At 49.6% G+C, this 22,632-nt stretch overlaps 2 long non-coding RNA genes across 2 annotated transcripts in view; both read left to right on the top strand.

Annotated features, from left to right (window-relative positions):
* LOC140410728 (uncharacterized) overlaps positions 1-22,632 on the top strand; it is an 86,222-nt gene that overhangs the window by 50,479 nt on the left and 13,111 nt on the right. The gene's annotated exons all lie outside the window — the stretch shown is intronic.
* The window catches only part of LOC140410727 (uncharacterized), an 85,147-nt gene that overhangs the window by 49,693 nt on the left and 12,822 nt on the right, over positions 1-22,632 (top strand). Inside the window, exon 3 of the long non-coding RNA XR_011940717.1 lies at positions 7,863-7,937. This is a non-coding gene — a long non-coding RNA (uncharacterized lncRNA). The remainder of the gene's footprint in view (positions 1-7,862; positions 7,938-22,632) is intronic.

Genomic DNA, 22,632 nt, shown 5'->3' with positions numbered 1-22,632 from the left:
GCTAGTCCCCCTGCAGGACGCCCTCTCCAATCTCTTCCACGCCGCTCCCTCCTCTTCTCCCATCCACTTACATACCATTGAGATATTGGCGGCCCAGTAGTACTCACTTAGGCTCGGTAGTGCCAGCACCCCCCTATCCCTACTACGCTGCAAAAATCCCTTCCTCACTCTCGGGGTCTTCCCGGCCCACACAAAACTCATGATACTCTTCTCAATCCTTTTGAAAAAAGCCTTAGTGATCACCACCGGGAGGCACTGAAACACAAAGAGGAATCTCGGGAGGACCACCATTTTAACCGTCTGCACCCTCCCTGCCAGTGACAGGGATACCATGTCCCATCTCTTGAAGTCTTCCTCCATCTGTTCCACCAACCGCATTAAATTTAACCTATGCAATGTACCCCAATTCTTGGCTATCTGGATCCCCAAGTAGCGAAAGTTCCTTGTTACCTTCCTCAGCGGTAAGTCCTCTATTTCTCTGTTCTGCTCCCCTGGATGCACCACAAACAACTTACTTTTCCCCATGTTCAGTTTATATCCTGAAAATTCTCCAAACTCCCCAAGTATCCGCATTATCTCTGGCATCCCCTCCGCCGGGTCCGCCACATACAAGAACAAATCATCCGCATACAGAGATACCCGGTGTTCTTCTCCTCCCCTGAGTACTCCCCTCCACTTCCTGGAACCCCTCAATGCTATTGCCAGGAGCTCAATCGCCAGTGCAAACAATAATGGGGACAGAGGACATCCCTGCCTCGTCCCTCTATGGAGCCGAAAATACGCAGACCCCCGTCCATTCGTGACCACGCTCGCCATCGGGGCCCTATACAGCAGCTGTATCCATCTAATATACTCATCTCCAAAGCCAAATCTCCTCAACACCTCCCACAAATAATCCCACTCCACTCTATCAAATGCTTTCTCGGCATCCATCGCCACCACTATCTCCGCTTCCCCCTCTGGTGGGGGTATCATCATTACCCCTAGCAGCCTCCGTATATTCGTATTCAGCTGTCTCCCCTTCACAAACCCAGTTTGGTCCTCATGGACCACCCCCGGGACACAATCCTCTATCCTCATTGCCATTACCTTGGCCAGAATCTTAGCGTCTACGTTCAGGAGAGAAATAGGCCAAGAGGACCCGCATTGCAGCGGGTCTTTTTCCTTCTTTAGGAGAAGTGATATCGTTGCCTCTGACATAGTCGGGGGCAGCTGTCCCCTTTCCCTCACCTCATTAAAGGTTCTCACCAGTAGCAGGGCGAGCAAGTCCACATATTTCCTATAAAATTCAACTGGGAATCCATCCGGTCCCGAGGCCTTCCCCGCCTGCATGCTCCTAATTCCTTTCACTACTTCCTCCATTTCGATCTGTGCTCCCAGTCCCACCCTCTCCTGCTCCTCCACCTTAGGAAATTCCAGCTGGTCCAGAAAACACATCATTCTCTCCTTCCCATCCGGTGGCTGAGCTTCATATAATCTTTCATAGAATGCCTTGAACACTCCATTCACTCTCTCCGCTCCCCGCTCCATCTCTCCCTCCTCATCCCTCACTCCCCCTATTTCCCTCGCTGCCCCCCTTTTCCTCAATTGGTGGGCCAGCAACCTGCTCGCCTTCTCCCCATATTCGTACTGTACACCCTGTGCCTTCCTCCACTGTGCCTCTGCAGTACCCGTTGTCAGCAAATCAAATTCTACTTGTAGCCTTTGCCTTTCCCTGTACAGTCCCTCCTCCGGTGCCTCCGCATATTGCCTGTCCACCCTCAGAAGTTCTTGCAGCAACTGCTCCCGTTCCCTACGCTCCTGCTTTCCTTTATGTGCCCTGATTGACATCAGCTCCCCTCTAACCACTGCCTTCAGCGCCTCCCAGACCACTCCCACCTGGACCTCCCCATTATCATTGAGTTCCAAGTACTTTTCAATACACCCCCTCACCCTTAGACACACCCCCTCATCCGCCATTAGTCCCATGTCCATTCTCCAGGGTGGACGCCGTTCTTTTTCCTCCCCTATCTCCAAGTCCACCCAGTGTGGAGCGTGATCCGAAATAGCTATAGCCGTAATAAACTTTGTGGACATAGGAGAAAAACGAAAACTCCTTACTCCTAGGTCTGCTAAATCTCCATGGGTCTACTCCTCCCATCTGCTCCATAAAGTCTTTAAGCACCTTGGCTGCTGCCGGCCTCCTTCCAGTCCTGGACCTCGATCTGTCCAGCCCTGGTTCCAGCACCGTGTTAAAATCTCCACCCATTACCAACTTCCCCACCTCTAGGTCCGGGATACGTCCTAACATGCGCCTCATAAAGTTGGCATCATCCCAGTTCGGGGCATATACGTTCACTAAGACCACCGCCTCCCCCTGTAATTTGCCACTCACCATCACGTATCTGCCCCCACTATCCGCCACTATGGTCTTTGCCTCAAACATTACCCGCTTCCCCACTAGTATAGCCACCCCCCTGTTTTTCGCATCTAGCCCCGAATGAAACATCTGCCCCACCCATCCTTTGCGTAGTCTAACCTGGTCTATCAGTTTCAAATGCGTCTCCTGTAACATAACCACATCTGCCTTAAGTTTCTTAAGATGTGCGAGTACCCGTGCCCTCTTTATCGGCCCGTTCAGCCCTCTCACATTCCAGGTGATCAGCCGGGTTGGGGGGCTCTTTACCCCCCCCTTGTCGATTAGCCATCCCCTTTTATCCAGCTCCTCACCCGGTTCCCACGCAGCTGTGTCCCCCCCAGGCGGTGCCCTCCCGCCCCGCCCACCCCCCCCATACCAGCTCCCCCTTCTCCCCAGCAGCAGCGACCCAGTAAATCACCCCTCCCACCCCCCCCCCCCCCCGCCGCTAGATCCCCCACTAGCGTAGTTACACCCCCATGTTGCTCCCAGAAGTCAGCAAACTCTGGCCGACCTCGGCTTCCCCCCGTGACCTCGGCTCACACCGTGCGACGCCCCCTCCTTCCTGCTTCCCTATTCCCGCCATAATTATCATAGCGCGGGAACAAAGCCCGCGCTTCCCTTTTGGCCCCGCCCCCAATGGCCAACGCCCCCAGCTCCTCCACCTCCCTTCCTCCCTCCCCCACAACCTGTGGAAGAGATAAAAGTTACCGGGTCGCAGGATTAACAACATAAAAATCATCTCTCCCCCCTTTTTCCCCCCTCTTCGCCCCCCATATTCGCCCCACCACTCGGTCTCAAACGTTCTTTTTTAATAACCCGCTTATTCCAATTTCTCGTCAACAATAAATGTCCACGCCTCATCCGGCGTTTCAATGTAGTGGTGCTTCCCTTGATATGTGACCCACAGTCTTGCCGGCTGCAGCATTCCAAATTTAATCTTTTTATGAAGCACCGCCTTGGCCCGATTAAAGCTCGCCCTCCTTCTCGCCACCTCCGCACTCCAGTCTTGATATACGCGGATCACCGCGTTCTCCCACCTACTGCTCCGAGTTTTCTTTGCCCATCTGAGGACCATCTCTCTGTCCTTAAAACGGAGGAATCTCACCACTATGGCTCTGGGAATTTCTCCTGCTCTCGGTCCTCGCGCCATCACTCGGTATGCTCCCTCCACCTCCAACGGACCCGTCGGGCCTCCGCTCCCATTAACGAGTGCAGCATCGTGCTCACATATGCCCCGACGTCCGCCCCTTCTGCACCTTCAGGAAGACCAAGAATCCTTAAATTCTTCCTCCTCGCATTATTCTCCAGCACCTCCAGCCTTTCCACACATCGTTTATGGTGTGCCTCGTGCATCTCCGTCTTCACCACCAGGCCCTGTATATCGTCCTCGTTCTCGGCAGCCTTTGCCTTCACGACCCGAAGCTCCCGCTCCTGGGTCTTTTGCTCATCTTTTAGCCCTTCAATCGCCTGTAATATCGGGGCCAACAGCTCCTTCTTCATCTCCTTTTTAAGCTCTTCCACACAGCGTTTCAAAAACTCGTGTTGTTCAGGGCCCCATATTAAACTGCCACCTTCCGACGCCATCTTGGTTTTTGCTTGCCTTCCTTGCCGCTGCTCTAAAGGATCCACCGCAATCCGGCCACTTTCCTCTCCTTTTTCCATCCATATCCAGGGGGAATTCCCTTCTGGTTTACCGCACAGTGCTTTTAGCCGTTAAAATTGCCGTTGGGGCTCTTATTAAGAGCCCAAAAGTCCGTTCCACCGGGAGCTGCCGAAACGTGCGACTTAGCTGGTCATCGCCGCACCCGGAGGTTCAACCCTCAAGAGTATTGACAGTCAGAGAGATCTAGGTGAACAGGTCCACAGGTCACTGAAAGGGGCAACACAGGTGGAGAAGGTAGTCAAGAAGGCATACGGCATGCTTGCCTTCATTGGCCGGTGCATTGAGTATAAGAATTGGCAAGTCATGTTGCAGCTGTATAGAACCTTAGTTAGGCCACACTTGGAGTATAATGTTCAATTCTGGTCGCCACACTACCAGAAGGATGTGGAGGCTTTAGAGAGGGTGCAGAAGAGATTTACCAGGATGTTGCCTGGTATGGAGGGCATTAGCTTTGAGGAGCGGTTGAATCAACTCACTGGAACGATGGAGGTTGAGGGGCGACCTGATAGAGGTCTACAAAATTATGAGGGACATGGACAGAGTGGATAGTCAGAGGCTTTTCCCCAGGGTAGAGGGGTCAATTACTAGGGGGCATAGGTTTAAGGAGCAAGGGGCAAGGTTTTGAGTAGATGTACGAGGCAAGTGTTTTTACACAGAGGGTAGTGGGTGCCTGGAACTCGCTACCGGAGGAGGTGGTGGAAGCAGGGACGATAATGACATTTAAGGGGCATCTTGACAAATGCATGAATAGGATGGGAATAGAGGGATACGGACCCAGGAAGTGTAGAAGATTGTAGTTTAGTCGGGCAGCATGGTCGGCACGGGCTTGGAGGGCCGAAGGGCCTGTTCCTGTGCTGTATTGTTCTTTGGTCTTTGTTCTTGATTTTCAATAAACCGCCACTACAATACTCTCCAAGGATTCAGTGTCTTTAGTTCACATCCTGTCTTTTTTTCTTGATGACAGTCGGTACATCGTCTGGTGTTTCGAAGTAAAAATCCAGTTCCTCATATGTGACCCCACAGATGGGCTGGGTACAACATCCCGAACTTCACCCCCTTCTTAAAGAGGGCCGTTTTTGCCCGATTAAACCCAGCTTGCCTCTTGTCCAAATCCACGCCCAGGTCTTGATAAATGTGCAGCTCACAATTCTCCAACCTGCTGCTCCGTTCTTTCTTGGCCCACCGCAGAATGTGTTCCTTGTCCAGGAATCGGTGCAAATGTACCACCATGGCCCTCGGCGGCTCGTTCACTCGGGGCTTCTTCGCTCGGGTTCTGTGCGCTCTATCCATTTCCAGGGGCCGAGGGAACGCGTCAGCCCCATCAACTTCTCCAGCATGTTCGTCACATAGGCTCTCGCATCCGATCCCTCACTGCCTTCAGGAAGGCCGATGATTCTCAGGTTCTGCCTCCTGGACCTGTTCACAAGTCCTCCAGCTTCTCCTGCATTCTTTTCTGGCGGTCCAGCGTGTCCTTCTTAAGCTTGGCGATGCAATCTTCAAAAATCTTCACCAGCTGCTCCATCAACCACTGTGCCGTCTCCCCACGGCCCTGCTTCTCCGCCAGACTTTCCCGCATTGCCAGCTCTGCTCGCATCTTTCTTATTGGACTTTGTCTTCTCACACGGCCACTTGTGGCCCAATTCTCCATATACTGGAGAGGGATTTCTCCTCACTGTCTCACTCTTCACCGATTTATCCAATAAAATCCGGGGGGAAAAACGGGAGAAAAAGGTCCAAACATCCATCACAGGCGGGAGCTACCAAATGTGCGACCTACTCCTCCATGGCCACCACTGGAGGTCCCAAACTATCCTTTCACCTGGATATCTTCAATGTGGATCCATTTCCAGAGATTCAATTTCTCCTGTTGTTCCTCTTCCCTGGATCACCATGTGTTGTCAAGATTCACCTTCTATGCACACTCTCAGATAATCAGCCGAACCAACAGAACATTACTGCTTCACAGGCTCCGTGGAAAGGAGTCACCAACCTTTGGCTGTCTCCTTTGATCTTCTGGCTTCTTGCAAGCCCATTTTGCCTTGATTCTGCTCCTTCAGCTTTCTCTCTTCAATGAAGACATTTTTTTGTCTCCTTACTTTAACCACACTGAACAGGACCTTGTTTAGGTTCCTGTTCGTGTTCCTTTACTTAAGTGTCTTTGTGGACCTTTCTCTTTATTCCCATTCCCAGGTTTCTGGGACCTTTTCCAGTTTTTCTGTGAAATCTGCTTTCTGCAACTCTCTCTCCTGTCCAGCTCCTCCTGGCATCTGCTTCCAACTGATCTAAAACTGCTTTATGTTTCTCATTGTGTCCATTGGCCACATTTTGCTAGGCAACAGCACAGTTTTTTGCTACTTTTAAGAGCGTAAAACCTCATTGAAATGCAGGTTTACAAACAAACCCATGGACTTTCAGGCATCACTCTGAAGGTAAACCAATACCTAGCTTTTCCTCTTGCTAAGCACACAAATGTGAAATATAAATTAAACTTAGGGTGGGATTTTTTGGCCCTTTCAGCCAGCGGGACTTTCCAGTGCAGGCTCAATGGGCCGAAAGGCCTCCTTCTGCACTGTATGTTCTATGTTCCTGCTGAAGTCAACCCCTTGCAGTGGGATCCCGAGCAAACAAGCCACGTAAAAGCCCATGGACTTTGGCGGGATCCGAAAATCTCACTTGTGGGTAATGCCCACAATTCCCAGCCAGGGGAGATGGGGCCGGGGGTGGTAAATGCCGGCCTTAAACTTAAAGCTACAGTTTATTCCTAACACCCATAAACACAAACATAACTTACTTAAAAATGTCAAGCGTTCAATTGTTTAGACGTTGACATTCATAGGAACATAGGACCTAAGAGCAGCAGTACGCCATTTAGCTCTTTGAGCCTGCACTATCATTCAATAAGATCATAGCTGATCTGGTTCTGGTCTAAACCCACCTCCCTGTCTGTCCCTTATAATCCTTGACTCACTTGTCTCTAAAAATCCATCGAACTCAGCCATGAAACAATTCAATGAATCAGCCTCCACTGCTTTCTGGGGAGCGAGTTCCACATATTAACGACCATCTCAGAGGAAAGATTTCTCCTCATTATTAAAAGGGAGATCTCTTATTTGTAAACTGAGTCCCTCATTCTAGTGTTCCACACGAGAGGAAACATTATCCGGGTATCCACCGTATCAAGTCCCCTCAGGACCTTACATGTCTCAATAAGATCACCTCCCATTCTGCCAAAAATTCCAGTGGATATAGGCCCAACCTGTTCAAACTTTCTTCATAATAAGAAAAGCTCTTTCATCCCTGGAATGAGTCAAGTGAATTCACTTGGCATTCCATTGGTCATGATACTTCTGGAGCTTATGATCGGTTTGTGTGTGAGCCCAGACAGGGAGTGTCAACAGGCTTTTCAACTTGAGGGCCATTATGAACAAATACTTGGCCCTTGTCCAACACGAGGAGCAGTCATTGGCTCGCATTCAGCTGTGTTATCTCTGATGCATTTCTCCCTTTCTAAACCAGGCCAACCGTAATGCCTCTACTATCACCCACTGTCTCCAGAGCGAGAGGGAGAATTTAGCCTCAGTCGTGCCATTTTTGGGGTGCTGCGAGTGCCTGTTGAGCTCCAAAATGTCACCTGCAGCAAGCATGTTCACACTTGTGATGCAATTCGCACAGACAGAATATTCATGCAGGCATGTAGTGAATGTCTGCAAGACACATAAAGAGCAGTACTGATTTTGTACTAATGCCATTTTGGAACTCCGTGCTCCTAATAATGCGCTCTCTCTTAACCATGCACTGCAGAAAAGGCATTCAGCAGCAGAGTGGACTCCCCCTCCCCTACCAGCAGCATTTAAAGGGATCATCAACTACATACAGGTTAGTTGCAGATTGATTTCTTCTGGCTGTTGCTATGATACTACACATGTTTGGTGCTTTCTATAGTTGCTTCAAGTTACAAATGTCTGCAGGGAGTGGCGTGGCAGGTGCCGAAGGGATTTTTGCTGACTTCTGCATAAACCACTTTCTCCCAAACATGTGTGCGCAATTCTCATTCCCCTTCGAATGCAGTGTGCCTTAGTGAATGGGGAGGGTAGAACAGTGTCACTAAACTAGTGGTTCAGAGGCCCGGACTAATTCTCTGGAGACATGAATTTGAATCCAAACACAGCAGCTGGAGAAATTTAAATTTAGTTCATAAATTTGGAATTTAAATATCTCTTAAATGCCCTCTAAAATGACCTACTGGGTATTTTTTCCATTCAGCTCAAGGACAGTTAGGACTGGACACTAAATATTGGTCAGTGGTGCTCACATCCTCAGACAGAATTTTTAAAAAGGATGAGTGGGAGAACAGGAAGAACAGGAAAATCGGCTGGAAGGAGGAGGGGAAAGGTGCTCTCAGCAGGCCACAATTTATGCCCAGGGCGTTAAAGGAATATTTCCCCTCATTTAATTTTAAATTAAATGGCTGAAATCATAAACTCCATCGAAACAGTCTGGCATTTTAATTCCTGAATCTTCCCAACACGTCAATGGATTATGATCAGTATATATAATTATTGCAGACGAATTCGGGAACATAAATGTTAAAATATTGCAAAGCCAGCACTAAGCTCAAAGTCTCCTTTACAATTGTTGAATACTTCTTCAGGTGATCATTTAATTTTTTGTAAAAATACTCAATAGGCCGCTCTATTCCTTCGTTGTCTTCTTGCAAAAGCACAGCACCTATGCCCACATCACTCGCATCGATAGCCACCTTGAATGGTTTTGTGTAATTTGGAATGGCCAACACAGGAGCAGTGGTTAACACAGCCTTGAGGACCTCAAATGCCTGTTGAACTCCGCCATCCACTGAAATTTGCTACGCTTCTTCAGCAAGTCCGTCAGGGGAGCAACCACGTTGCTAAACTTCGGCACAAATTTATGGTAAAAACATCTCATGCCAAGAAATCTCATTATTACTTTGTGTCGGCGGTATTGGAAACTCCCCAATAACTTTTGTTTTCACATCCCGTGGAACCATTTGTCCATGTTCAATTGTATAGCCTAGGAACTTAACTTGGAATTTTCCAAACTCACTTTTGGCTAGGTTTACCACCAAATCCGCCTCCTGAAGTCGATCGAATAACTCCATCAGATGCCTCCGTTCTTTCCATGTCTGACTAAAAATCACCAGACCGTCTATGTACACCGCACAATTGGGTAATCCTGAAATTACTTTGTTAGTTAACCGTTGAAATGTGGCTAGGGCTTTTTTCATGCTAAATGGCATAACTTTGAATTTGTATATACCATTTGAAATCACAAAAGCTGAAATCTCCTTCGCCCTTTCGGATAAAGGTATCTGCCAATATCTTTTAAGTAAATCTAGTTTGGAGATAAAAGATTGTCCCACCTTCTCAGGGCATAGGATAAGAGTCTGTTCTTGTAACTGCATTAACCTTTCTATAGTCCACACACAATTGCTGGGTACCATCTGGTTTAGGTACCATTACTATGGGTGAGCTCCATTGGCTGCAACCCACTTCAATTATGCCATTTTTAAGCGTACTTTCAATTTCTTTTTGAACCTGTGCCAATTTTAGAGGGGTAAGTCTACATGGATATTGTTTAATTGAAACTGTATTTCCCACATCTAGATCATGTATAACCATTTTAGTACTTCACAACTTATTTCCACAAACTTGCCCATGTGATATTAATAACTCGTTCAGGCCAGATCATTTTTCCTCTGAATGGTAACTCAATAATTTATCCCAATTTTTAAAAACATCCTCATTCTCCAATTTAATTTGAGGAATGTCAAATTCAGAGTCATCTGGATTTGGTTCATCACTTTGAGTTAGAATCACGAAAACCTCCTCCTTATGCTCTCCTTCCCTTTCAAAATACCTTTTTTAAAAAAATATATTTTATTGAAAATTTTTTCTAAACAACATTTTTCCCTCTTACAAAACAAACGGAACGATAACAAAATAGAAATTTTTAACAATACACAAGTAACAAAACCCCATTATCTGTTGACCTATACTAAACTAAACCCCCCCCCCCCCCCCTTCCCCCTGGGTTGCTGCTGCTGGTCATCTATCTTCCCTCTAACGTTCCCTTAGGTAGTCGAGAAATGGCTGCCACCGCCTGGTGAACCCTTGAGCCGATCCTCTCAGGGCAAACTTTATCTGCTCCAGTTTAATAAACCCCGCCATATCGTTTACCCAGGCCTCCAGTCCGGGGGGTTTCCCCGGGGTAACTTATACTTTTCCTCCAATGCTCCCAAGCTCGTAAAAGTCCCATCTATAAATAAATCTCCCACCTTCCTAATTCCCAACTGGTACCAGCTCTGAAATCCTCCATCCATTCTTCCTGGGGCGAACCTATGGTTGTTCCTGATAGGGGACCCCACCAGGGCTCCCCGCACCCCTCTCTGTCGCCTCCACTGTCCCCATATGTTCAGTGTTGCCGCCACCACCAGGTTCGTGGTATACTTTTTAGGTGAGAGCGGTAGCGGTGCCGTCACCAGCGCCTCTAAACTCGTTCCTTTACAGGACTTTCTCTCCAGTCGTTTCCACGCCGCTCCCTCACCCTCCATCATCCATTTACGTATCATTGCCACATTGGCGGCCCAATAGTAATCGCCCAAGTTCGGTAGTGCCAGTCCTCCTCTATCCCTACTACGCTGAAGGAACCCCTCCTTACTCTCGGAACTTTCCCTGCCCACACAAAGCTCGTGATGCTCCTATCTATTTTATTAAAAAAGGTCCTGGTGATTAATATAGGGAGACATTGAAATATAAATAAGAACCTCGGGAGGACCATCATCTTAATTGCTTGCACCCTGCCCGCCAGCGATAGAGGCTGCATGTCCCACCTCTTGAAGTCCTCCTCCATTTGTTCTACCAGCCGTGTCAAATTAAGTCTGTGCAAGGTTCCCAGGCTCCTAGCGATCTGAATCCCCAGGTATCGGAAGTTTCTTTCCACTTTCCTTAGCGGTAAGCCTTCTAACTCTCTACTCTGGTCCCCTGGATGTATCACAAATAATTCACTCTTCCCCATGTTTAGCCTATACCCCGAGAATTCCCCGAACCTCCTCAAAATTCGCATAACCTCTATCATCCCCCCCGCTGGGTCCGACACGTATAACAATAGGTCATCAGCGTATAACGAGACTCGATGTTCTTCTCCCCCTCTAATCACCCCTCTCCATTTCCTGGAGTCTCTCAACGCCATGGCCAGAGGTTCAATTGCCAACGCAAACAACAATGGAGACAGCGGGCATCCCTGTCTTGTTCCCCTATATAATCGGAAATACTCCGATCTATGTCGACCTGTAACTACGCTTGCCGTTGGTGCCCCATAAAGAAGTCTAACCCAGCGAATAAACCCGTTCCCAAACCCAAACCTCCTTAACACTTCCCATAAATACTCCCACTCCACCCTATCAAATGCCTTCTCTGCGTCCATTGCCGCCACTATCTCTGCCTCCCCCTCCACTGGGGGCATCATTATCACCCCTAATAGTCGTCGCACGTTTACATTCAGTTGTCTCCCTTTTACGAACCCTGTCTGGTCTTCGTGCACCACCCCCGGGACACAGTCCTCTATCCTCAATGCCAGTACCTTTGCCAGCAACTTGGCGTCCACGTTCAATAGTGAAATAGGTCTATAGGACCCGCACTGCAACGGATCTTTGTCTCTCTTCAAAATTAGCGATATCGTCGCCTCCAACATCGTCGGGGGTAGAGTCCCCCCCTTCCCTGGCCTCATTGAACGTCCTCACCATCAACGGGGCCAACAAGTCCACATATTTTCTGTAGTATTCCACCGGGAACCCGTCCGGCCCCGGTGCCTTCCCTGCTTGCATGCTTCCCAGTCCCTTAATAAGCTTGTCCACCTCAATCGGCGCCCCCAGACCTGCCACCTCCTGCTCCTCCACTTTCGGGAACCTCAATTGGTCCAGGAACTGCCGCATCCCCTCCTCTCCCTCTGGGGGTTGAGACCTATACAGTTCCTCATAAAAGGTCTTAAACACCTCATTTATCTTTCCTGGCCTTTGCACAGTGTCTCCCCTTTCATCCCTAATTCCTCCTATCTCCCTCGCTGCTGCCCTCTTTCGCAGTTGGTGCGCCAACAGGCGACTAGCCTTTTCCCCATATTCGTACCTCCTCCCCTATGCCTTCCTCCACAGTACCTCCGCCTTTCTGGTGGTCAGAAGGTCAAACTCGGTCTGGAGTCGTCTCCTCTCCCTGTACAGCTCCTCCTCCGGGGTCTCTGCAAATTTTCAAAATACCTTTTAAGCATATTCACATGACACACGGTGAGTTTTCTTTCTATCTGGCGTTCTTACCAGTTTTCCTTCTATCTGGCATTCTTACCAAATAATTCACCTCACTCAATTTCCTATCAATCCGATAAGGTCCACCAAACCTTGCTTTAAAGGTTTACCTACCACTGGTAACAGTAAACAATACCAAAACTGACAAAATTACGAACTTTTGCATTCTTGTCCGCTACGTGTTTCATTACATGCTGTGCAACTTTTAAATGTTGTCTAGCCAATACACCTGCTCTATTTAATCGTTCCCTAAAAAATGCACGTAATCCAATAATGTAATTTCAGACTGCTCACTCACCAATTTGTTCTTAATCAATTGAAGTGGTCCTCTTACCTCATGATGAAAAATTAGTTCAAAAGGACTGAATTTGGTTGACTCATTAGGTGCATCCCTAATTGCAAACAGTACGAATGGAATTCCTTTATCCCAATCCTCTGGATAACCTTGACAATAAGCCCTCAACATTGTCTTTAACGTCTGATGCCACTGTTCCGGATGGTACGTAGTTAATTTAATTTGTTTTACTCCTAAGCTATCCATAATTTCCTTGAATAACCTTGAGGGAAAATTTGATCCTTGATCCGATTATATTTCTGTGGATCGTCCATATCCAGTAAAAAACTAAAGTAACTCCTCCACACTCCTTTTCGCTGTAATATTCCATACTGGAATGGCCTCTGGAAACCCAGTAGACACATCCATTATAGTCAAAAGATATTGATTCCCACTTTTTGTTTTAGGAAGTGGTTCTACGCAATCAATTAGGACCCTTGTAAAGGTTCCTCAAATGCTGGAATGGGTATTAAGGCTGTTGGTTTTATCACCGCTTGAGGTTTTCTTATTACTTGACATATGTGATATGATCGACAATTTTTTTAAACGTATTTTATTACAAACTTGTATCAAAGTAGGTTACAGCAAGTAAATACCCCAGGAAACATACTTCCAAATAATCAATCAGCTATACAGTCTGTACAGATTTTTCCCCTTTTACACACCGCCCTCTCCCCATCACCCACACCTCCTTGCGACGAATGGCTCCTCAAACACAGTCACAACCCTACCTTTTCTCAAACTCCCCTGATGAGCCCCTTAGCTCATACTTTATCTTCTCTAATCGCAGGAAGTCGTACAGGTCATCCAACCATGCTGCTAACCCCGGTGATGCCGACCTCCACTCCAGCAAAATTCGTCGCCGTGCAATCAGAGCGGCGAAGGCCACGACATCGGCCTTTCTCCTCTCCATGACCTCCGGCATCTCTGAAACCCCAAATATCGCCACCATAGGGTCCAGGTCCACCTCCTCCTCCACTATCCTGGCTAAGACCGCGAACATTCCCGCCCAGAATCTTCCCAATTTTTCACAACCCCAAAACATGTGCGCGTGATTCACTGGCCCCCACACCTCTCACACTCATCTGCTACCCCCTGAAAGAACCCACTCATTCTCGCCCAAGTCATATGCACCCAGATGCACCTAAGATGGATTTTTTCACCTAATACGTCCTAGATACCTCCTCTGATAGTGATGCAACCACTTCGCTAGCTCTACCTACCAACATTCTTTGAATCAGTAATACCCACATGTCCTGTTGCCATTTCATTTGTTTAGCCACCTTCTCAAATGAAATGAAAAAAGCTTCTACATCCTTCTCAACAAACCTTGGCAATGCTTGGACATATTTAAATAGATTCCCACCAAACCTTCGGCTATGACGCTCTTGCTCTTTCTCATTATCCTCATCACTATCCTCAGACTGCACGTTTCTCTTTACCTCCGCCAATTTTAACTGACGTTCACGTTTCATGGCCAGTTTCTGAAGTTCAAAGTCTCTCTCTTTTTCTTTTTCCTCTCTCTTTTTCTTTTTCCCTGATCTGTACCTCCCTTTCTCTCGCTTTTTGTTCTGCTAGGGCTATTCGTTCTTTTTCCCTCATTTTGAATTGAAGATGCTTTAATTCTTTTTCATGCTCAGGCTGCTTTATCTGTAATTGGATTCTTGCAATTTCCAATGATTCTGACTGTGTCTCAGGCAATTTTAAATGCTCAGCTACTGCTGCAATCCCCCTTCTTTCCGTACTTTGTCAGGCAATGTTAACTGTAATGTTGTTGTAAGATCTGAAAGCCTTTTTTTCCGTCCATTTGTAAGGAACTGCGCGTGACCTTCTCCACCCCCAAAAACCTCTGAGCCTCTGAAAGAGCCATTGTCCACAACACACTCCCTATTTAAACTTGAATACAACACCTGAAAAGCAAACACAAATATGCTCACCCCTCACTGCTTTTAAGTTCACGAAGCCAAACCCAATCATGAAAGGCAGACTTTTATCCCGGACGAGCCCCCAATTTGTTATGGGCCAGGGTTTAGAAGCTCCGAAGTATATTGTGAAGTCCACCTGACCTACAACCTTTTATGTTGAATTTGGCTAGGATGAGCACAAGAGCTTTCCCTTCAGGTGTGATTCAACAGTCTTCCTAGTCTCTTTAATAAAAATAAGCTTTATTCCAAGAACTTTGTTAACATTTTATAAACAGACAGCAAGAATTTTTATCAATCACAAACTTAAAGACACCCCACAGGTACAGTAACCTATGAGTAACACTTAAGGAATTTCCCCATAACTGTTCCAATTCAGAAACAAAATCCCATAAACCAAAAAACACCTTTTCAAGGGCGTGGCCCAGCACTCTGCATTCTCACTTGAATAAGACTGGCTTTCCCTGACATTCTGACCCTGACTCACCGACAGGTTTAAATCCTTCCGGAAATCAAACAATGGGCTGAATTCTCCAATTCTGGGGCTATGTCCCCACGCTGGCATGGGAATGGTGGACGCCAGAAAAATTGGTGCAAAACGGCCACTGATTCCCCGTTTTGCTGGGGGCTAGCAGGCATAGAGAACCCGGCTCTAGCTGCCGATATGCCCTGAAAAATTGGCAGGTCCATGGCTGCGCATGCGCACGGCAGCAGCCATGCTACATGGCGGCGGCCGCTTGCGGACTCAGCCCACAAAATAGTACCCCTCTTCAGCCAGCTTGCGCGCCCAAGACCACCCTCCCCACAGTGCCCCCAGCCCCGAATAATGTCCCCATCTGCCCACCGATCGGCCCTCTCCGAAATGTGGTGGCGCTGGACTGAGTCTGCAGCCGCTATGCCGAGTTCCAGACATGTGAGACCAGAAGAGACCCACGCTGTCGGGAACTCAGTCGGTCAGGGGCCTATATCTTTTAAGTTACCAAAGCAGGTAGCTATAATCCCTGGGTTTTTAAAAAATGAAAATAGAGGAGACAGGCCAATATTTTCTCTGTCTGTAGTCCACAGCAGTCAAAATGAAAGCCAAAGTAAAACAAACCTCACAGCCACAACTCAGCTCCACCCACAAAATGACATCACTGAAGCCGTGTGATAAGACAAAAACCTTTCTTAAAGGGACACTCCCATGACACATCGGCTGATGTTGGAATTGGGAAATGTGATTGGGCGTAGAATTGGTTTTGACGCCAAAATCGTGGCTGGCGCCGGTTTCTCACCAAATCGCTTTTCACCGTCCCACTCTGCATGTAAAGTAAATGCCATTGGCAAATCATTAGCGGGCCTGACCCGGTATTCTCTGGGACCTCCACGGTTCTCCGCCTCCACTGGGGCGAATTCCCGATGCGGAGGTTCATTTGTGCTTTTGAAAATCGAGAAGCGCACAGTGCTAGACAGTCCGACAAATGCAGATCAGGGGGTGGGTAGCTGGTGGCTTCAGAGCCATGGCTGCGGCCGGTATGGGTGCCAAAATATGCTGCAGGGAGGGGGTTCAGCCGCCCTTTGGGTGGATGTGGGTAGGGTTACAGGTGTTGGGACAGGGTTTTGTGTCTTACGGCACTTCTGATCGGTCCGGATGGTGTGGCGCTTACTGCCTCTGTCACCTGGGCCCTGGCACGGCGAACGACGACCGCTAGTAGTGTCTTTCCCGAGCCACGGTACAGGATGGTCCGCCTCTCCTCCATAGCGTCCAGGAGGGTCTCCAGCTCAGCTCCATACATTTTGTCACCGCTCTCCTTGCTGCCATCATGTTGGCTGGAGTGGTGTGTGTGGGGAGTGAAGTGTGTATATGCAGCTGCAGCCTCCTGAGTGTCAGCCTCCTGTGTGTCAATCGCGAATCCGCCACCATTTCTCATAGGAATCAATTGTGTTCCACATGGTGCCAGTTCTAGCCCCTTAACGGTTGCTGAATTGGTTCAGGTGCAGTACCAGTTTTGCTGTTGTGGAAGTCCACAAATTCTGCCCCGGCTTCAACACTTCTGGTTCGATTCTCCAGAACAATGTTCAAGTACTGTAGCAAGAGGAAATTGCCACGTGTTTCCTGGTGCTCGGTCCAGTGAGGCCGGCAACACTATTCAACATTAATTGATCCACTTAACGAGGCCTCACGGGCTTCTCGCCCTGAATGCCGGCTCGCCAGCTGATTCACCGGGACTCTGCTCGCCAGTCCCCCGCTAACAACGTCGAGCAGCCCAAAAGCTGCACTTGCTCAGCCAGCTCCAGCCAACTCGCAACAATGACGCCGAGGAGACGGCCCCAAGATTCGGGGAGGCTCCTAATGGAGGCCAGGAGGGATGTCCTGTTCCCCCGTGAGTCCTGGAGGGTGAGCCACAAGGCAGCCAGTGCTGCCTGGTACGACGTGGTGGCAGCAGTCAGCTCAGGCAGTGTGACCAGGAGGACTGGCCTTACGAGTGAGTAGACACCAACGTCCCACCCCCCCCAAACCCCACCAAGGGAGCATCCCCCAGGCAACCCCCAACCCTCCCTCATTCCCCTCCCCCTTCAGCAATCCCTCCACCTGCCCCCACAACTGTAAACCCAGTGTGTGGCAAATGATGCCCTCTCTGTGCCCCCTCAGGAAAAACTATCCCACAACCACCGGGAGAGGTCCCAGACTGGCGGTGGGGTGCCTAATGAGAATCCCTGCCTCCTTCGAGAAGCGGGCCCTGGAGGTGACGGGGGTGGCTGAGGACAGGGCGGTCACCCACGTAGAGGCTGGTGGACGCTGCAGAGGTGAGGGACCACCGGGCTCCACCCGGAGGACCTGCCAGACGTGAATTGTTATTGCCTTGCTGACTGACCCATGCCTCCCACTGACCACATGTCCATTCTCTCGCAGGTCCAGCAGCCAATGCAAATCCCGGGGGGCCCCCTCTCCTTACTCCGAGGAGAACACCCCGGAGGAGTGCTCTGAGGGTGTACCTGTTATAGTTGCAGCGCAACTCTCATCCCCACCCTCCACCAGCGCAGATACACGCACCTCGGTGGGAAATGTTACTGGTCAGGCCTCTGGGGCACAATCTGGTGAGCACCTCACTGCTGCTGGTGTACATCTGGTGGGGGCAGGAACCCCCAGGCGAGACAGCAGTCCGAGGTCTGCTGGATCCCAGGACCCAGCTGGGTCCCAGCCTGATACTTAACCTGTGGAACAGAGGTACTCGGAGCCGATGGAGACGATAGGGACCAACCTGGCGTTCAGAGAGAGATGTCAGCGTCACTCCAGCAGATCCATAGCTGATTGGAGGAGTCCCAGAGGCTACGTGCAGGCGATGACACTGGAAATGTGTGGCACCGAGGCCAACACTGCTAGGACCACAGTGGAAAACCTGGTGTACGACGTCGGCATCATGAGTGAAGGTGTCCAAGGCAGTCGGTTATGGCTGAGGGTCTCAGTAGTATGTTTGCCTCACTGGGGGATGGCACCCAGTACCAGGCCGACCTTGTTGGGGTTCTGCGGAACATGTCCCGCTCTCAGATTGAAATGGACGAGGTGCTGCGGAGCTTGTCCCAGTCGCAGGTGGGCATGCCTGAGGCACTGCAGAGCACGGCCTGGTCACTGGGGAATGTGTCCCAGCTGGGACTCAAACCAGCTGCCCCTCCATCCCAAGGTGAACCCCAGGGCCCTGAGGGCACTGACTGGGACGAGGGGACGCTATGTGCCAACCCGGGCCTGTCCCATTGGGTGGCGACAGTGGCCACCAGCATTTCTGAGTTCCACCCCCATGATGAGGCCATGTTTTGGGGTCAGCCCATGGGACAGGGCAGCACAGCTGTGCATGTGCCATTGAAAAGTGAGCCGGGGCCCTCCAGCCCCAGCCACCCCAGAGGACGGCCACCAGGGGCATTGAAGGCCACGGCACGAGGTAAGCAACTGGCTACCTCCACGTCAGATGTGCATCCTGAGGAAACATCAAGACATAGTGGTATTTCGAGGAGAGCCAGACATGCTGAGCATCACTGAGGGCACTGGGGTAGGGGGGAGGGGGTGGGGTTGGAGGCCGAGGGTTTTGGAGGTGTGGCACTCTCGGAAATGGGGTATTGTACAGCACATTAATCAACTTTTTGCCCAATAATTATGATGCCTCTGTCACTTTCTTCCGCAATACGGGCTGACTCCCGGACCCTTTGCCTGTCTTTCCAGGCAACCGCCATCCCCAGGGTATCCATCCACATTCCAGCCATTGTCATGTCCCGGAAGCTGTGTCCCATCCACTGGGTGTTCGGATGTTGGCTGCTGCATATGTGGTCTTGACTCCCACATAATGTCCAGGCATCAAGGTGCAATCAGAATGCTGGCAATGACTCCCACATGCTACATGACCCACCTACCCACGGGAACCCACTTGGCACCTGTGAAGTGCTCACTTAACCACGATTGCCAATTCCTTATTAGTGCTTACCTTCAGTCGCATAGCCAGAGGCCTCAGCAGTCAGTGGGAGTTATGGGTGATCCATGGGGCAGACAGGCAAGGACGAGGATTGCCCCCGGAATGGATTGGGATCCAGGGCTTAGGATCTCTGTGGGTAGAGTTGAGGAATTGCAAAGGTAAAAAGACCCTGATGGGAGTTATGTACAGGCCCCCTAGCAGTAGTCAGGATGTGGGGCAGAAAATAAATCAGGAGACAGAAAAGGCATGTAAAAAAGGCAATATTACAATAATCATGGGGTCTTCAATATGCAGGTGGACTGGGAAAATCAGGTTGGTAGTGCATCCCAAGAAAAGGAATTTGTGGAATGTCTAAGAGATGTTTTTTTGGAGCAGCTTGTGACAGAGCCTACTAGGGAACAGGCAATTCTGGATTTAGTGATGTGTAATGAGGCAGACTTGATTCGGGAACTTAGGTGAAGGAACCGTTAGGGAGCAGTGACCACAATATGATACAATTTACCCCCAGTTTGAGAGGGAGAAGCTACAATCAGATGTAACGGTATTACAATTAAGTAAGGGTAACTACAAAGACATGAGGGAGGAACTGGCCAAAGTTGATTGGAAAAGGAGCCTAGCAGGGAAAACAGTGGAACAGCAATGGCAGGAGTTTTTGGGGGTTATTAGCGAGGTACAACAAAATTCATCCCAAGGAGGAGGAAACATGCTAAGGCGAGAACAAGGCATCCATGGCTGACGAGGGATGGCAAGGACAGCATAAAAACTAACAAAAAAGCATACAAAGTGGCAAGGATTAGTGGGAAGCCAGAGGATTGGGAAGCCTTTAAGAGCGAGCAGAGGGCAACTAAAAAAGCAATAAGGGAGAAAATGAAGTATGAGTGCAAGCTAGCTAGTAATATAAAGGAAGATCGGAAGAGTTTTTTTCAATATATAAAAGGTAAGAGAGAGACAAAAATAGACATTGGACCACTGGAAAATGTGGCTAGAGAAGTAATAATAGGAAACAAAGAAATGGGGCGAACTGAATAGTTACTTTGCATCAGTCTTCACGGTAGAAGACACCAGTAGGTTGCCAGAGCTCCAGGAGAACCAGGGGGCAGAGGTGAGTGCAGTGACCATTACTAAGGAGAAGATTCTGGGGAAACTGAAAGGTCTGAAAGTGGATATGTCACCTGGACCGGATGGACTGCACCCCAGAGTCCTAAAAGAAATAGCTGAGGAGATTGTGGAGGCATTGGTGATGATTTTTCAGGAATCGCTGGAGGCAGGAAGGGTCCCAGAGGACTGGAAAGTGGCTAATGTAACGCCACTGTTTAAGAAGGGAGGGAGGCAGAAGACGGGAAAATATAGGCCGGTTAGCCTGACTTCGGTCATTGGTAAGATTTTAGAGTCTGTTATTAAAGATGAGATCGCAAAGTACTTGGAAGTGCATGATAAAATAGGACTGAGTCAGCACGGCTTTGTCAAAGGGAGGTCGTGTCTGACAAATCTGTTAGAGTTCTTTGAGGAGGTAACAAGGAAGTTAGACAAAGGAGAACCAGTGGATGTGATTTATTTAGATTTCAAAAAGGCCTTTGACAAGGGGCAGCACGGTAGCATTGTGGATAGCATAATTGCTTCACAGCTCCAGGGTCCCAGGTTTGATTCCGGCTTGGGTCACTGTCTGTGCGGAGTCTGCACATCCTCCCTGTGTGTGCGTGGGTTTCCTCCGGGTGCTCCGGTTTCCTCCCATAGTCCAAAGATGTGCAGGTTAAGTGGGTTGGCCATGATAAATTGCCCTTAGTGTCCAAATGTGCCCTTAATGTTGTGTTGGGTGGGGTTATGGGGATAGGGTGGAGGTGTTGACCTTGGGTAGGGTGCCCTTTCCAAGAGCCGGTGCAGACTCGATGGGCCCCCCCCCCCCCCCCCCCCCCCCCCCCCCCCCCCGGGTGCTGCTGCTGTCGGTTTCCTGCGCTGTTCCCTGAGAGTCTGCAAGCGACTTTCTCCCCCAGGGGATCCCTGGTCACCCCCCCCCCTTGTCCACTTAAGTCTCCTCTGCTCTACTTCTCAGCTGCCCCCCGAGGCCTGACCTGCCACGTCAGCCCTGCGCTTGACCCTAGCCCGCCCCTCCTTCTAATCTCCCTGGTGCCCCCTGACCTATGCTAGCTACGCTGACCCCTGCCTTTGGCACCTGACTATCTCCCGCCCGAGTGCTCGGGCCCTCCCCCCACACACCAAGGACCCAAGTATAAAAGTGATCCCCTACAGTGCAGACTTTGTTTGCACTGAGTGCTGAATTTGGTGCATTTTGAGTGCTATAGTAAGAGTTTGGTGACCGAGGGAGTATAAGGCTTCATTTTTATCTAAAGTTTAGTCTTTCTTTTATTTAGTTAATTAACTTAAAAGTTCTTGTTTGGTTCAGAAGAAGGTGAATTTTCAATCAGCTTTAAACAAGCTTCTACTTGTAGGCACTTGCAGCTGGAGCTTGTTAATTAGTTAATTGGATTCGGCCAGTTTTCAGAGCCTAGATTCACAGTATAAAAGTGATCCCCTACAATGCAGACTTGGGGAGCACGGTAGCATTGTGGATAGCATAATTGCTTCACAGCTCCAGGGTCCCAGGTTTGATTCCGGCTTGGGTCACTGTCTGTGCGGAGTCTGCACATCCTCCCTGTGTGTGCGTGGGTTTCCTCCGGGTGCTCCGGTTTCCTCCCATAGTCCAAAGATGTGCAGGTTAAGTGGGTTGGCCATGATAAATTGCCCTTAGTGTCCAAATGTGCCCTTAATGTTGTGTTGGGTGGGGTTATGGGGATAGGGTGGAGGTGTTGACCTTGGGTAGGGTGCCCTTTCCAAGAGCCGGTGCAGACTCGATGGGCCCCCCCCCCCCCCCCCCCCCCCCCCCCCCCCCCCGGGTGCTGCTGCTGTCGGTTTCCTGCGCTGTTCCCTGAGAGTCTGCAAGCGACTTTCTCCCCCAGGGGATCCCTGGTCACCCCCCCCCCTTGTCCACTTAAGTCTCCTCTGCTCTACTTCTCAGCTGCCCCCCGAGGCCTGACCTGCCACGTCAGTGCTGAATTTGGTGCATTTTGAGTGCTATAGTAAGAGTTTGGTGACCGAGGGAGTGCTGAATTTGGTGCATTTTGAGTGCTATAGTAAGAGTTTGGTGACCGAGGGAGCGCTGAATTTGGTGCATTTTGAGTGCTATAGTAAGAGTTTGGTGACCGAGGGAGTTAGGTGAGGAGGGAGTGAGGTGCTCCTTTCATTTTGTTTCCGACATTTCCACAAAGAGTGAGAAGAGAGCCAGGAGTTTACAGAAAGTGTAGCTGACTGGGAGCAGAGTCGGAGGACGGAGATCTAGTTAGTCCACAGGGCAGCTATATTCTGTCAGGTAAGAGGGGATGGAGGCTAGGCCAGTTGCATGCTCCTCCTGCAGGATGTGGGTGGTGAGGGATACCACCGGTGTCCCCGCTGACTATACCTGCGGGAAGTGCACCCAACTTCAGCTCCTCAAAGACCGTGTTAGGGAACTGGAGCTGAAGATGGATGAACTTCGGATCAGCCGGGA

The sequence above is a fragment of the Scyliorhinus torazame genome, chromosome 4 (assembly GCF_047496885.1).
Source record: "Scyliorhinus torazame isolate Kashiwa2021f chromosome 4, sScyTor2.1, whole genome shotgun sequence".
Taxonomy (NCBI): Eukaryota; Metazoa; Chordata; class Chondrichthyes; order Carcharhiniformes; family Scyliorhinidae; genus Scyliorhinus; species Scyliorhinus torazame.
This window is presented reverse-complemented; position numbering and strand designations above follow the sequence as displayed.